General features: G+C 42.0%; 1 long non-coding RNA gene across 1 annotated transcript; it reads right to left on the bottom strand.

The window, feature by feature from the left end:
• Positions 1 to 2,069: 2,069 nt before the first annotated feature.
• On the bottom strand, positions 2,070 to 4,866 carry LOC139168380 (uncharacterized). Its single transcript, XR_011559282.1, has 2 exons — positions 4,781 to 4,866; positions 2,070 to 2,545 (listed from the first exon to the last, which is right to left on the bottom strand). It is a non-coding gene; the product is annotated as an uncharacterized lncRNA (long non-coding RNA).
• Between the last annotated feature and the right edge of the window lie 7,279 nt (positions 4,867 to 12,145).

Genomic DNA, 12,145 nt, shown 5'->3' on the forward strand with positions numbered 1-12,145 from the left:
GTACACTGGAAATCTTCATTGTTTGACTTTTCCCCACCAGTAAGTTATTTTCAGATCAATATTTTTTTTTTTAAAGGCATTATGTCACTTCTTCAACATCCACAGCCTTAGCACAAGCAGGAATACAGATGTCTCAATTCACATATTGTACTATTGCATCCAATGTATGTGTACAGAATGCTTAATAAAAGCCTTTCAACATTATGGGGGTTTTCGTTTCCATGGATGGTGGTTGTGAAGTGTCTCTATCCCTGAGCAATTGGTGCTTTCAGAAATGAATCTGTTACCCAGCCAGATTGCATAGTGATGCTGCAAGGAACTCAGCTAGCAAAATAAAATAAAATAAATGAACTGACACAAGGGTCATATGCACCAATGTGAGTATGACAGGAAAGATGTGGATGCTGCCTGTAATGAAACTATTGACTTTCCTGTTTTGTTCTTCAATCACCCCTTTGAAATGGATACTGCTGCTGATCAGCATGATGCAAAAGCCTTTTGCTATCTTCTATGCACTTCGATAAATCTGGAAGGAGGTGTTGGTGGTGTTGGAATAGATATTCATTTTGCAGAAATGTCACAGGAATGCAAAGAGGAGCTTCAACTCTTTGATAATATCAATGAAGTTTGCAAGATCACATCTTCTCATCTAATTCTTTGTTTTCTACTGTGAAATAAATTGCAGGCAGATAATAATGTTCCTAGTGCATCTCTTATCATCTAAGGTTCATAGAATTACAAGTTATATATGGTATGTTTGTCTGTATGTTTGGTTTCTATAATAAGAGTTTTTAGTTGTTTTATTAAATTGGATTTTTACATGTTGTTTTTTATCATTGCTGTTAGCCGCCCCGAGTCTGCGGAGAGGGGTGGCATACAAATCCAATAAATAAATAAATAGCACTGAAATTGAATGCAGATGGTCCTTGATTTGCAACCGTTCATGTAGTGACTGTTCCAAGTTATAAAGGCACTGAAAAAAGTGTGTTATGACCATTTTTCACATTGTTGCAGCATCCCCAGGGTCCTGCGATCAAAATTCCCATGCCCAACTCAGTTTTACAATGGTTGCACTGTCCTGGGGTCATGTGACCACTTTTTGCAACCTCCTGACAAGCAAAGTCAACGAGGATGCCGGATTCACTTAACAACCGTGTTACTAATTTAACAACTGCAGTGATTCACATAACCACAACATTTCATAAAATGGGGAAACACTCATTTTATAATTGTCTTACTTAGCAAAGGAAATGTTTGGTTCAATTGTGATCATTAATTGAGGACTACCTATATGCCATTAACATATCTCACAATCTGCCACTACTCAATGAATGGATCAGTATTAGCTCTCTTTTGTATGACTAAAGGAGACCACAGGCCCAAAGTCACAACAGAACAAGGGACCAATTGTGCTTTAAAGAATTTTTTTCAGAGAATTGTATGCGCCAATGCTTCCCCTGCTTGTTTCTAGAAAGTAATGATCCAGCCATCTCGAAACACAGAAAATGTTGAAGTGCTCAGTATAATGTGAAAGAAGCCCTGGCACATGGGACTATAATAGAATTTTATTTTCGTTACTGATATATAACTGTATATCTACTGCTTTTGTGCCATTCAAATGATTAATACATGATTTTGTCTAGTCAAGTCACCAGTCCAGGGATGGGTTCCACTTACGGTACCTTTGCCACTGATTCGCATTGTGACAATGCATGCATGCAAACGTCCCCTTGTGCAATTTCACTTCTGCGCATGCTCAGAAAGTAGATTTAGCCTGAAACACAGCTGAGGAGCTGTGCTTCAGGTGAAGAAAGAAAGTTCAGTATTAACCCAGGGGCAGGTGGGGGGGGCTTTTTTCCAAGCAGAGAGTGAGCAGAAGCTATCCAAACACAGGAAAATTCACCAGAAATTCAGCAAAAAAGATGGCGGTGTGCATGGACCGGCACTGACAAAACCAGATGCATAACACCAATCTTACAATACCAGCAGGTCACTAACGGTTTGGGCAATCTGGTCTGAACAGGAGGAATCCAGTCCTAGACCAGTCTCAATTAAGACATCACAATGGGAGGAATCAATCTTAATTTTATTTATTTCATTTTTTTTCCCTCAGGGAAAAAAAATCCCCCTTTTATAGCTCTTACCGGACTAGCCCCATACTTTTAACTGCAGAAAATTCTCGTTCCTCCTGCACAGTTTTTTTTACAACTGCCCCAAATTTGTCCAGCTGCATTTTAGAATAAGCTTTGAGATAAGTGAAGAGCATCAAACTCTTTCAAAACATGGAGTGATTTTGCTGATGCCTGAAATAGTCCCAGTGACTCTAGGGCACTGTTTCTCAATCGGCATTTCTCCAAACTGAAAAAGCGAGTCCAGCAGTCACGTGGGTTACTCACTGTCCAATCTGCATAGGATCGAGCCTTGTCTTTAAAAAGATTGCTGGATCCGCCCCTTCCCCAGAATTCGCTTGGTCCTCCTACCGGCAGGACGTGTGGTGGCTCAGCTCCTCTCAAAAACACCTTCCCTCTTCGTTCTCTCTCTCTCTCTCTGCAAATTCAACAGATAAGTAAAATCGTTTACCATTGTTTTTCTTTTTCGAAGCTTTAGACTTCGCGCCAGCTCTACTGGGATCGGCGCCAAAAGGGAGAAGCTGTGGCACGGCTAAAGCCGCGAGTTTTGCAATCGCGCTGCTGCCGGATTGCATTTACAAGTAAATCTACTCGGCTGGGGGGTTATTATTTGTGGCCCTTTTCCTCTGGTGGTGTAGGACACATAACTTGTTTGTCTCCTGGACTTAAGTCTTTCCTCCATTCAAACTATTGGAGTGTTTCTTTGGGGCAAAGGCCCTCAGCACCCAGTAATTTCGGCACTTGCAGCTCGCCCACGCACAAGCCGCTTGGCGCCATAGAGTCCACCGCATGGCCCAGAGTAGGCTGTGAGACCCTCAGGCTATTACTCTCTGGCTAAGCCTCTAAACCAGTGTGCCTTGGTTTGTTTTAAATAGTGAGGTCTGGCCCATCTGTACTCATTGGCACGGACTTTGGATTTCTCCAGATTATCTTTGAGCTGCAGACGCTCCTGGGCCTAGGAGCTTGGGCCCCCTTCCTCTTGGGAACTTTTTCCTATTCATAGTAGCTTCTCCCCCTTTGCTTCAGGCCATGGCTTCCTCCATTCCCAAGAGAGGCACTTCTTCTAAAGGTCCCCTGGATGGTAGCCCTACTGGTGATGAAATTGAAACCATCCCCCAGGCCTCCTCCTCTTCCTCTCTAGCTCCCCCCATGGCTAGGACCATGAAAAGAGGCGGGACAAAGCTCTTCAAAAAATTCACAACCAGTCGGCTAAACGTTTAAGAGTTCAGGCCTAAGTGCACGTTAGCCCTCCTGACCCTCCAGAGGCCTCTGATCTGCCTCCCTCAGGTGTCCCTGTGCTTTCCCTGGATGAGCCAAACCTAAATACTGTAGACCCCAAGCTAATTTATGGGGCTTAAGTCCAGATGAGCCAGATATCATGATGGAAGATCCCCCAAGCCAGGTCCACCCCAGGCCTTTAGGGCATCTCCTTTATTACCTGCTCCTATTACTAACCTTTGTCCAGAGCTCCAAACTATGTATTATGCTTTATCTCAAGCTATTTATGCCAAGCTCTCGGCTATCAATGCTCCCTCTCAACCTCGTCCCCCTGCACATGCCTCTAGGCCCGTGAGTTTCTTCTCAACCTACAGAGTTCCAGTCCAAGAACCAGACTATGATCCCTCACAGGATGAGAATGAAGAAAACGAGGATGCAGAAAACAGGGATGACCCTTTCCAAGGCCTGTCAGAGGATGAGGAGTCCCAAAACAAGATTCCCTCTCCTGCTACCATCTTTCCTTTTCAACTGTTCAAGTCCCTTCTATTCAAGGCAAGAGCAGCCACAGGCCTTGATGGTCAGGACAAACCTGATGACTCTTCTACTGCTTCTCAAGAAGATAATCTTCCATTCTTCATGCAGGAGCAAGAGGATACTGAGAACATCCCCATGCCTAAGCTGTTCAAGGATGCTCTGATGAAACAGTGGGACCACCCAACTTTGGAATCTAACCCCACTTCCAAAGAGAAGAAATTATATAAGGTTTCTCTATCTTATGAAGATCTTCTTGTTTTTCCCAGAGCAGATGAACCGGTGAAAATGGAAGGACATTATCAGTGCTAGAAGAAAGTGGGGTTTGTTTTCTTTTTATATACTAGCATCTTTTGGTGGGAGTGCTCTTTCTGATGTGTGGACTTCAACTCCCCAGAATTCCCCAGCCAGCCATTCAATCTCTGCTTGGGGCATATCTTTTCGTTATAATATCTTATGTCTGCTACAGAGCAGGGGTGGGTTCCACTTCATATCGCCACCGGTTCACATCGTGTCAGAGGATGAGGAGAAGCCATCCAAACACAGAAAAAATCTGAAAAAAGATGGCGGCATGCACGGACCAGCACAGATAGAAACGAATCCGTGACACCATCTTCACGTCACCAGCGGGTCGCTAACAGTTTGGGTGATCTGATCCAAACTGGAAGGAACTTACGCCTGCTACGGGAGCCTTCAAGTCTCTGTAGAGAAACCTTTGATGTCCTAGCCGTCAGCATCACAACATTGGACATTGAAACAAACCCCAACCTCCAGTATCAAAGAGTTATCTGTGGCAAGGTACATGGTCAAAAACCCACTCAATGTCATCTCATTCTGCTGGTGCCTGTTTCACAGTTCTCCTGCTTAGAACTGAAGTTGCAAACTAATTAGGAAAGGCTTACCTGCTCTGGCCATGACTTCATTGACAGTGGCCAGAATTGTTGGAATCAGCTGCAGGACCTGGGGATCACATTGTTTTCTTTCGTCATGTACTTAAAAAATAAACCACCAAACATATTATTTAGTATCATGCTAAGGATAAAGTTTATTTGGTTTTGCCTTACCAGTAGTATCATGGATGAATCACGCAATGCTTTATTTGTTTATCATTTCCTTGTAAAACCCAGCCAATTCTGGATTACTCAATAAATCATTATTTAAATGAACCTTCTTTGTTTTTGCACTATGTATAAGTATACCCTATTTTCTGAGGAAACCTCTGCTCTGTGGGATGCATTTTCTAAAGGACTTGTCATACTTCGCTGGCGACAAGGCCTTGGCTCCAGTGGCCTTATGCACACTAGGCAGGAAAACACCTTTCCTAATCTTTTTCTTCCTTATTTGATTAAACTGAAGTTCCACTTATTTTTTATATGTAACCCCTTTTGACCACATCTTGGGGAGACCTCTGCTTTACCCATTTGCTGTAGTAATACAGTGTTCCCTCGATTTTCGTGGGGGATGCGTTGTGAGACTGCCCGCGAAAGTCGCATTTCCGCGAAGTAGAGATGCGGAAGTATTTTTGGCTATGAACAGTTTCACAAGCCTTCCCTTAATACTTTAAACTCCTAAATTGCAATTTCCCATTCCCTTATCAACCATTTAGATTATTACTCACCATGTTTATTTATTAAAGTTTATTAAAAAAAAATTATTAAAGGCAGACGAAAGTTTGGCGATGACATATGACATCATTGGGCAGGAAAAACCGTGGTATAGAGAAAAATATTTTTGAAAAACCGTGGTATAGACTTTTCGCGAAGTTTGAACCCGCAAAAATCGAGGGAACATTGTATACCGGTAAATCCTGTCCATGGTAGAATAATCCTGGAAAACCCATAACTCTAGGCCCCATGTGGTTTTTTGATTCGTACTTGGTTTTATGTGAACTGTGAACTGGCCATTATGTTTGAAAGTATCTCCTGAGCATTGCTCATTTCAGTTCCCATATCATAATCTGCTTACTGGCATGGATGGCTGAGTCATGTTTTGTGCATGTCATAGGTAGGTGAGGCAGATGACTAAATAATGACAGAACAATATGGAATGTGAACAACTGTAAGTGTGAGCATTGCTCTGATCCTCTGGGAGTTGCTCTCACATCCACAACCTTTCTTCAACCAACATGGAAATATAAACACTCCATATCAAGTTACCTCTTGAATGCCCCTCACAACAACAATGAAAAGTTTTTGCTTCAGTGCCACTAAAATTGCTGCCTAACCATTGGCCCATCCCTAAGGCATTCACAAAAATTCTATCTGAAGTTGTGATTTTGGAAATCAAAGGTTGGCAACTCTTCTTTTGGAAACATTTGCTCAGCCATGTAAGCAAACCATTTGCTTCATTAAGTGCAGGTAGACCTTAAGTTACGATAGTTCATTTAGTGACCGTTCAAAATTACAACAGCACTTTAAAAAAGCGATTTATGACCACTTTTCACACTTATGACTGTTGCAGATACCCATAATCACATGATCAAAGTTCAGATACTTGGTAACCAATAATGGGTTGCTACCCTGTACGTGCCACACTGCGTACTGGTAGTGAAAATGGAGCTGCGCATGTGACCTGTCGGCAGGAGCATGTGTCAGAGTGAGATTTCGCTTCTGTGCATGTGCAGGAAGTGAAATCTCACAAGGGGACGTGCCGCATGCAAGATTTCGGCAAGTTTTGCTGATTTTTTAATGCGGAAATCACCAAAATCTCACGCAGCCGCATATCCTTTCATGAGATTTCGCTTCTTGCACATGCTCAGATGTATGCACACGCACCCTGGTCACCCAGAGCTGCGTGTGCATTGCGCCAGTAGCGGTGGTAAGTTGGAACCCCTGGCTGTTGATAACTGAGGCACATTTAGGATAGTTGTAGTGGCCTGGGTTCATGTGACCATCTTTTGCAATCTTCTGACAAGCAAAGTCATTGGGGAAGCCAGATTCCCTTAAAAAACCATCTTGCTAATTTAATAATTGCAGTGATTCGCTTAACAAATATAGCAAAAAGGTTGTAACTTAGGGCAAACCTCACTTAACCAATTTCTCACTTAGCAACATACGTTTTGGGCTCAATTGTGGTCCTAAATCAAGGACTTTCTGTAATATGTGAGGAACGGATCAAGCCTGACTTTGAGCAGTAAAGACTCCCTCCTGATCCAAACTCTGGCGTACTGAGATTAGTATTTTACAGAGTGCTCTTCTGACCTTAATAAAATTGCACTTTATTTTCTGCTCCATGTGTTTATTTATAGCATGGAAGCATGAAGATGGACTAGTTTTCATGGCAGTGGCTCTTGGCTGCATTCCAGGTTAGAGGTATACAAAGAGCTCCTTGATAGATGTTGACAAAGACCTACAGCCATATGATCCTTAGAAACACTATGCAACTGAAAAGAAGGGTGTGCTTTTTAGTTTGTGGGAACACACCCATCTTCCTATTCACAAGGCAGCTGTGCAAATGGTTTATAGTGCACCTTAGCTAACAAGAGTTTGCTATTCAGTTCTATTGAGACATATCTAAGAAGAAAAGATGAACACGCTATAAAAGAGAAAGGACTGTTTCCATGATAACATTAAAGAGTAACTTGAAACCTCTTTATTATAATGGACATGACATCCAAAGCAGCTGCCTCCAGTCTTACTGTTAGGACTTCCATCCCCAATGCTTGAAAAGTTGCTACGCCAACATATTTGGAAAATATAAATTTGAAAATAGAAGAAACAAACATGAGAAAATCTTGTCCAGGAAATAAAATAGAGTGACAGCATATATGCTCTTTGTGCTAATCAAATCTGGTCTCTTAAAGTCCTTAGGCAGCCACATTTAACCTTTGAAGAGCTGGCCAAGAAGCCAAGGAAATGAGCAAAAAAAGGCTAATATCTTCAATTACATATAATTAAATTGTATTAATTATATGAAATTCATATGATCTCTTGCAACGTAGTTTCCCTCTTTTATCCTATCACATGCTACATTCAATGACAACTGGAGCAGTTAAAGAAGAGATGAGATGCCCATTCGTCCAGAATGATGTAGGATCTCCTGCTTGAGCACACAGTTATACTAGAACAGGGGTCACCAACAGGGAAGGCCTGTGTGCGAGTGAGATTTTGGCAATTTTCACCGATATTTTTGCTTCCGCACATGCGCAGAAGCAGAAAATCAGCAAAAATCACCAGAATTTTGCTCACGCAAGTGTCTCCGTGAGATTTTGCTTGCTGTGCATCTGTATGCGCATGCCGAAAATTGCTACCAGAACATAGCACCTTACCATTCCGTTAGCAGGCCATCACTAATCGCCAACCTTTCAGACCTCAGTGACCTAAATTCATAATTTTAAATCCCGGGACCACTAATATGATTTGCCTAATGACTGGCTGGGTGGGTGTGGCTAGGTAGTCATGTGACAGGGTGGGCATGGCCACCTCGATGTCACTCACGTGAAGGACATCTCGCCACATCTTTCAGCTGTGCCGAGGGGGGCGTTTGCCCAGGTTCGCCTGGTGCACCAGTTGCGGTACTATCTGGACTGGGACTCACTGCTCACAGTCACGCATGCCCTCATCACCTCGAGGTTCGACTACTGTAATGCTCTCTACATGGGGCTACCTTTGAAAAGTGTTCGGAAACTTCAGATCGTGCAGAATGCAGCTGCGAGAGCAATCATGGGCTTCCCAAGGCATGCCCATGTCACACCAACACTCCGCAGTCTGCATTGGTTGCCGATCAATTTCCGGTCACAATTCAAAGTGTTGGTTATGACCTATAAAGCCCTTCATGGCATCGGATCAGAATATCTCCGGGACCGCCTTCTGCCACACGAATCCCAGCGACCGGTTAGGTCCCACAGAGTTGGCCTTCTCCGGGTCCCGTCGACTAAACAATGTCATTTGGCGGGACCCAGGAGAAGAGCCTTCTCTGTGGCGGCCCCGACCCTCTGGAACCAGCTTCCCCCAGATATCAGAGTTGCCCCCACCCTCCTTGCCTTTCGCAAGCTCCTTAAAACCCACCTCTGTCATCAGGCATGGGGGAACTGAAATTTTTTCCCTTCCCCCTAGGCTTATAGAATTTATACATGGTATGCTTGTTTGTATGAATGGTCTCTTAAATTGGGGTTTTTAGATTATTTTTTAATATTAGATTTGTTACATTGTCTTTTTTATTGTTGTTAGCCGCCCCGAGTCTTCGGAGAGGGGCGGCATACAAATCTAATAAATAAAATAAATAAATAAAGGGATGCCTCAGCCACCCCTGGCCTGCCCAGCTGGGCTCCTTAGGGAGCCTCAATAAACAGCAGTTGTTGGAGCTAAGCAGCCACCATGAGGAAGAGTTGGCAAAACAGCTGGCTCACTTCAAATTGGATCTGACTGAGAAGGAGGCTCAGCAGAAGCACCTCACTGAGGACTATGAGCCTAGGCTTTCCAAGCAGAGGGAAGACCTGTGGGAGTGCAAGGCCAAGTACCAACACCTGGAGTCTCAGCGGGCTGAGATGGTCAGCCAGTTCCAGGCCATGATGCAGTCCCACAGGAACAAGGCCCACCAGCTCTTTGCCACCAGCAGCGCTTTCCTCCAGCCTTTGCCCAAAGCCCTGCACCAGGAAGCTGAAGCAGACTCCAAATCAGAATTTCTGCCCCGCTCCAACCTACACAAAAAAAAACCTGAAGGGGGAAATTCTCTGCAGCAACACAAACATTCATTGCACATATCCAGCCCATAGTTTGAGGATTTTATATTGCCTGATTTAGTGCAATATAAAAATGCAAATAATTTTTCTGGAGACCACCAAAATTTTCTCACAGATCACCAGTGGTCTACGGACCACCAGTTGGGGACCACTGGATTAGAGGACCTCCAAGGTCTCTTCCAATTCTGTTATTCTGAAATTTCTGAAATTTCTGAAGATGTACTGAGGACTGCAGTCCAAGATATTCTGGGTCATATATTGTCCTGGGGTTTGGGGCTATGGGTTTCACACCATTGGATAGGAGTTTTATGACGTCAAATGAAGGCCCATCTGTACTGATACCATTTTTCCAGTTCTTAAAAGAAATGTGTGTGTATATATATATATATATACAGTGGAACCCCGACATAAGAGCTGCTCTACTTAAGAGCAACTCGAGATAAGAGCTGGGAGGGGAGAGATATTTTTGTTCTACTTACAAGCCCAAATTCGAGATACAAGCGCCAAGGAGCTGTCTCCTGAAGCCAAACGCTAACTTCCGCGTTCGGCTTCAGGAGACAGCTGCGAAGCGGCGCGCATGTTTTAAAAGGTTGCAGCCGGCCTGGGGGGCTCGGGGGGGGTGCTTGCAGCTTTCTTTCTTGCTCTTTTTCTTTCTTTTACCTTCCCTTCCTCTATTTCTTCTTTTCTTTCTCCTTCCCACCTTCTTCCCTCCCTCCCTTCACTCATTCCTCTCTTACTCTCCCCTTTCATAAGTTTCCTTGCTTCCTTCCTCTGTTCCTGTCCCTTCCCTCTTTCCTTCCTTCCCACCCTCCGTCCATTCATTCACCCATTCCTCTCTTGATCGCTTAAAGCCGGTCCCTGGTGCAAAAAGGGTTGGGGACCTCTGTCCTACAGGATTGGGTGGCAGAGAAGTTGAACATATGTAAATTTAAAAGTTTAAGAAAGTTTACAAGTTAAGTGAAAGAAACTTCATTATTCATTTATATGTACATGTACATTTCTTCATGTCTTTCTGCATAATTTAGACTAACTTTGTGAGTTTTTTGAGGGCTGGAACCAATTAAAATTATTTACATTAATTCCTATGGGGAAAAGTCGTTCGAGATAAGAGCTGCTCGACTTAAGAGCCCAGGTCCGGAACGAATTAAACTCGTATCTCGAGGTACCACTGTATATATGAAATATCACTGAGTTCTGGGTATAAATTTAATTGTTTAGCTCATGATTAGTATACATAATGGTGTTATAGTTATAAGAATTCATAATGCTGCAGTTTAAAATGTTTTGTGATGGTATTGGGCTGAAATCAAATAAATGTAAATTTAATTATTGTTCAAATGAGAGCAGATATATCTGATGACATAAAAATGAAGTGAAACCGTGTGAAATCATGCAGGATGAGACATAAAAAGGTTTGAAGTTGTTGTTTGAAATCCATTTTAAACAAAGTTCCTATTGATTTCTGTGGAAACTTCCCATCGAAGTATAGAGTGGAGGCAGAAATAGAAGGAAGAGTGGGGGGAAATATTTTCCATTTGGTATGATGCCAAAGTTGCACAGATTTTTATCCCCTCAAATGTTATTAACTTGATACCCATCCACCCCAAATGCATTTGTATCGCTGACTGTGAGAACACATGCTAGAATAGGATAAATTGTATTCTTATACCAAGTTTGCAAAATCCCAAACTCAATTACTTTTGGCCATAAACAATGTGATTTAAGTCTGGTATGATATATTTGCTCATTTCCTGGAGCAGATTTTTAAGGAGATACACCTGCAAAGTACTTGACTGCCATTATTCAGAAGATGCTTATGCAGTTATCTGTTTCAAATCATCCTGTAAATGCCAAGGGAATCCCATACTGTGAGAGCTATAATAAAAACTGAGTTTTATAATCTGCTAGTTCTGAAGACAAACAATCCTTATCAAGGAAGGTTATTGTAATATCATAAAAGTATTATTTTCTTTGATCTGCCAAATAGAACCTTTCATTTGGTAAACAAAGCATACTTTTAGGACTATCAACCTATTCTTAGAACTAGAACAATATATATTGGGCAAAGATACATAATTATAAACATAAGCATAAGCTTGAAAAGGTATATACTGTTTATACTGTTCAGAAGGAATTAAAAATTAAAAAGTGCATGTTAAGGGATAATGATTAAAATACTGCACAAAATATATAAGAGAAAATTTCATACAAAAATATGAACATATAGTAACAAAATAAATATGTCAATACATGCAGTTAATTTTTTTTAGCTTAAAGATGCAGAAAACTTTATGGATCAGTTTAAGAATCTCAGTACCTGTGATAGTAAGAGCAAGTGTATTTAAAGTGTCAGCTGAGAAAGACTCAAAACCTCCTTTTGCAGTAAATAGCATACTTTTTAATATTAATGCTAAATGTTAAAAGGGAATACTTGTACTATATAAGCAGTTTTCTCCTTAGTGTGGTATACAGTATGAAAATAATTGCTACTGTTACCATACAGTACACTCTAATATTATAGAATAAATTCAGTATTATATTTGAATTCCTTGTGTGTCTAATAAAGAAAGCCAAATAAGGAGTATTG

The sequence above is a fragment of the Erythrolamprus reginae genome, chromosome 5, assembly GCF_031021105.1.
Source record: "Erythrolamprus reginae isolate rEryReg1 chromosome 5, rEryReg1.hap1, whole genome shotgun sequence".
Classification (NCBI taxonomy): Eukaryota; Metazoa; Chordata; class Lepidosauria; order Squamata; family Dipsadidae; genus Erythrolamprus; species Erythrolamprus reginae.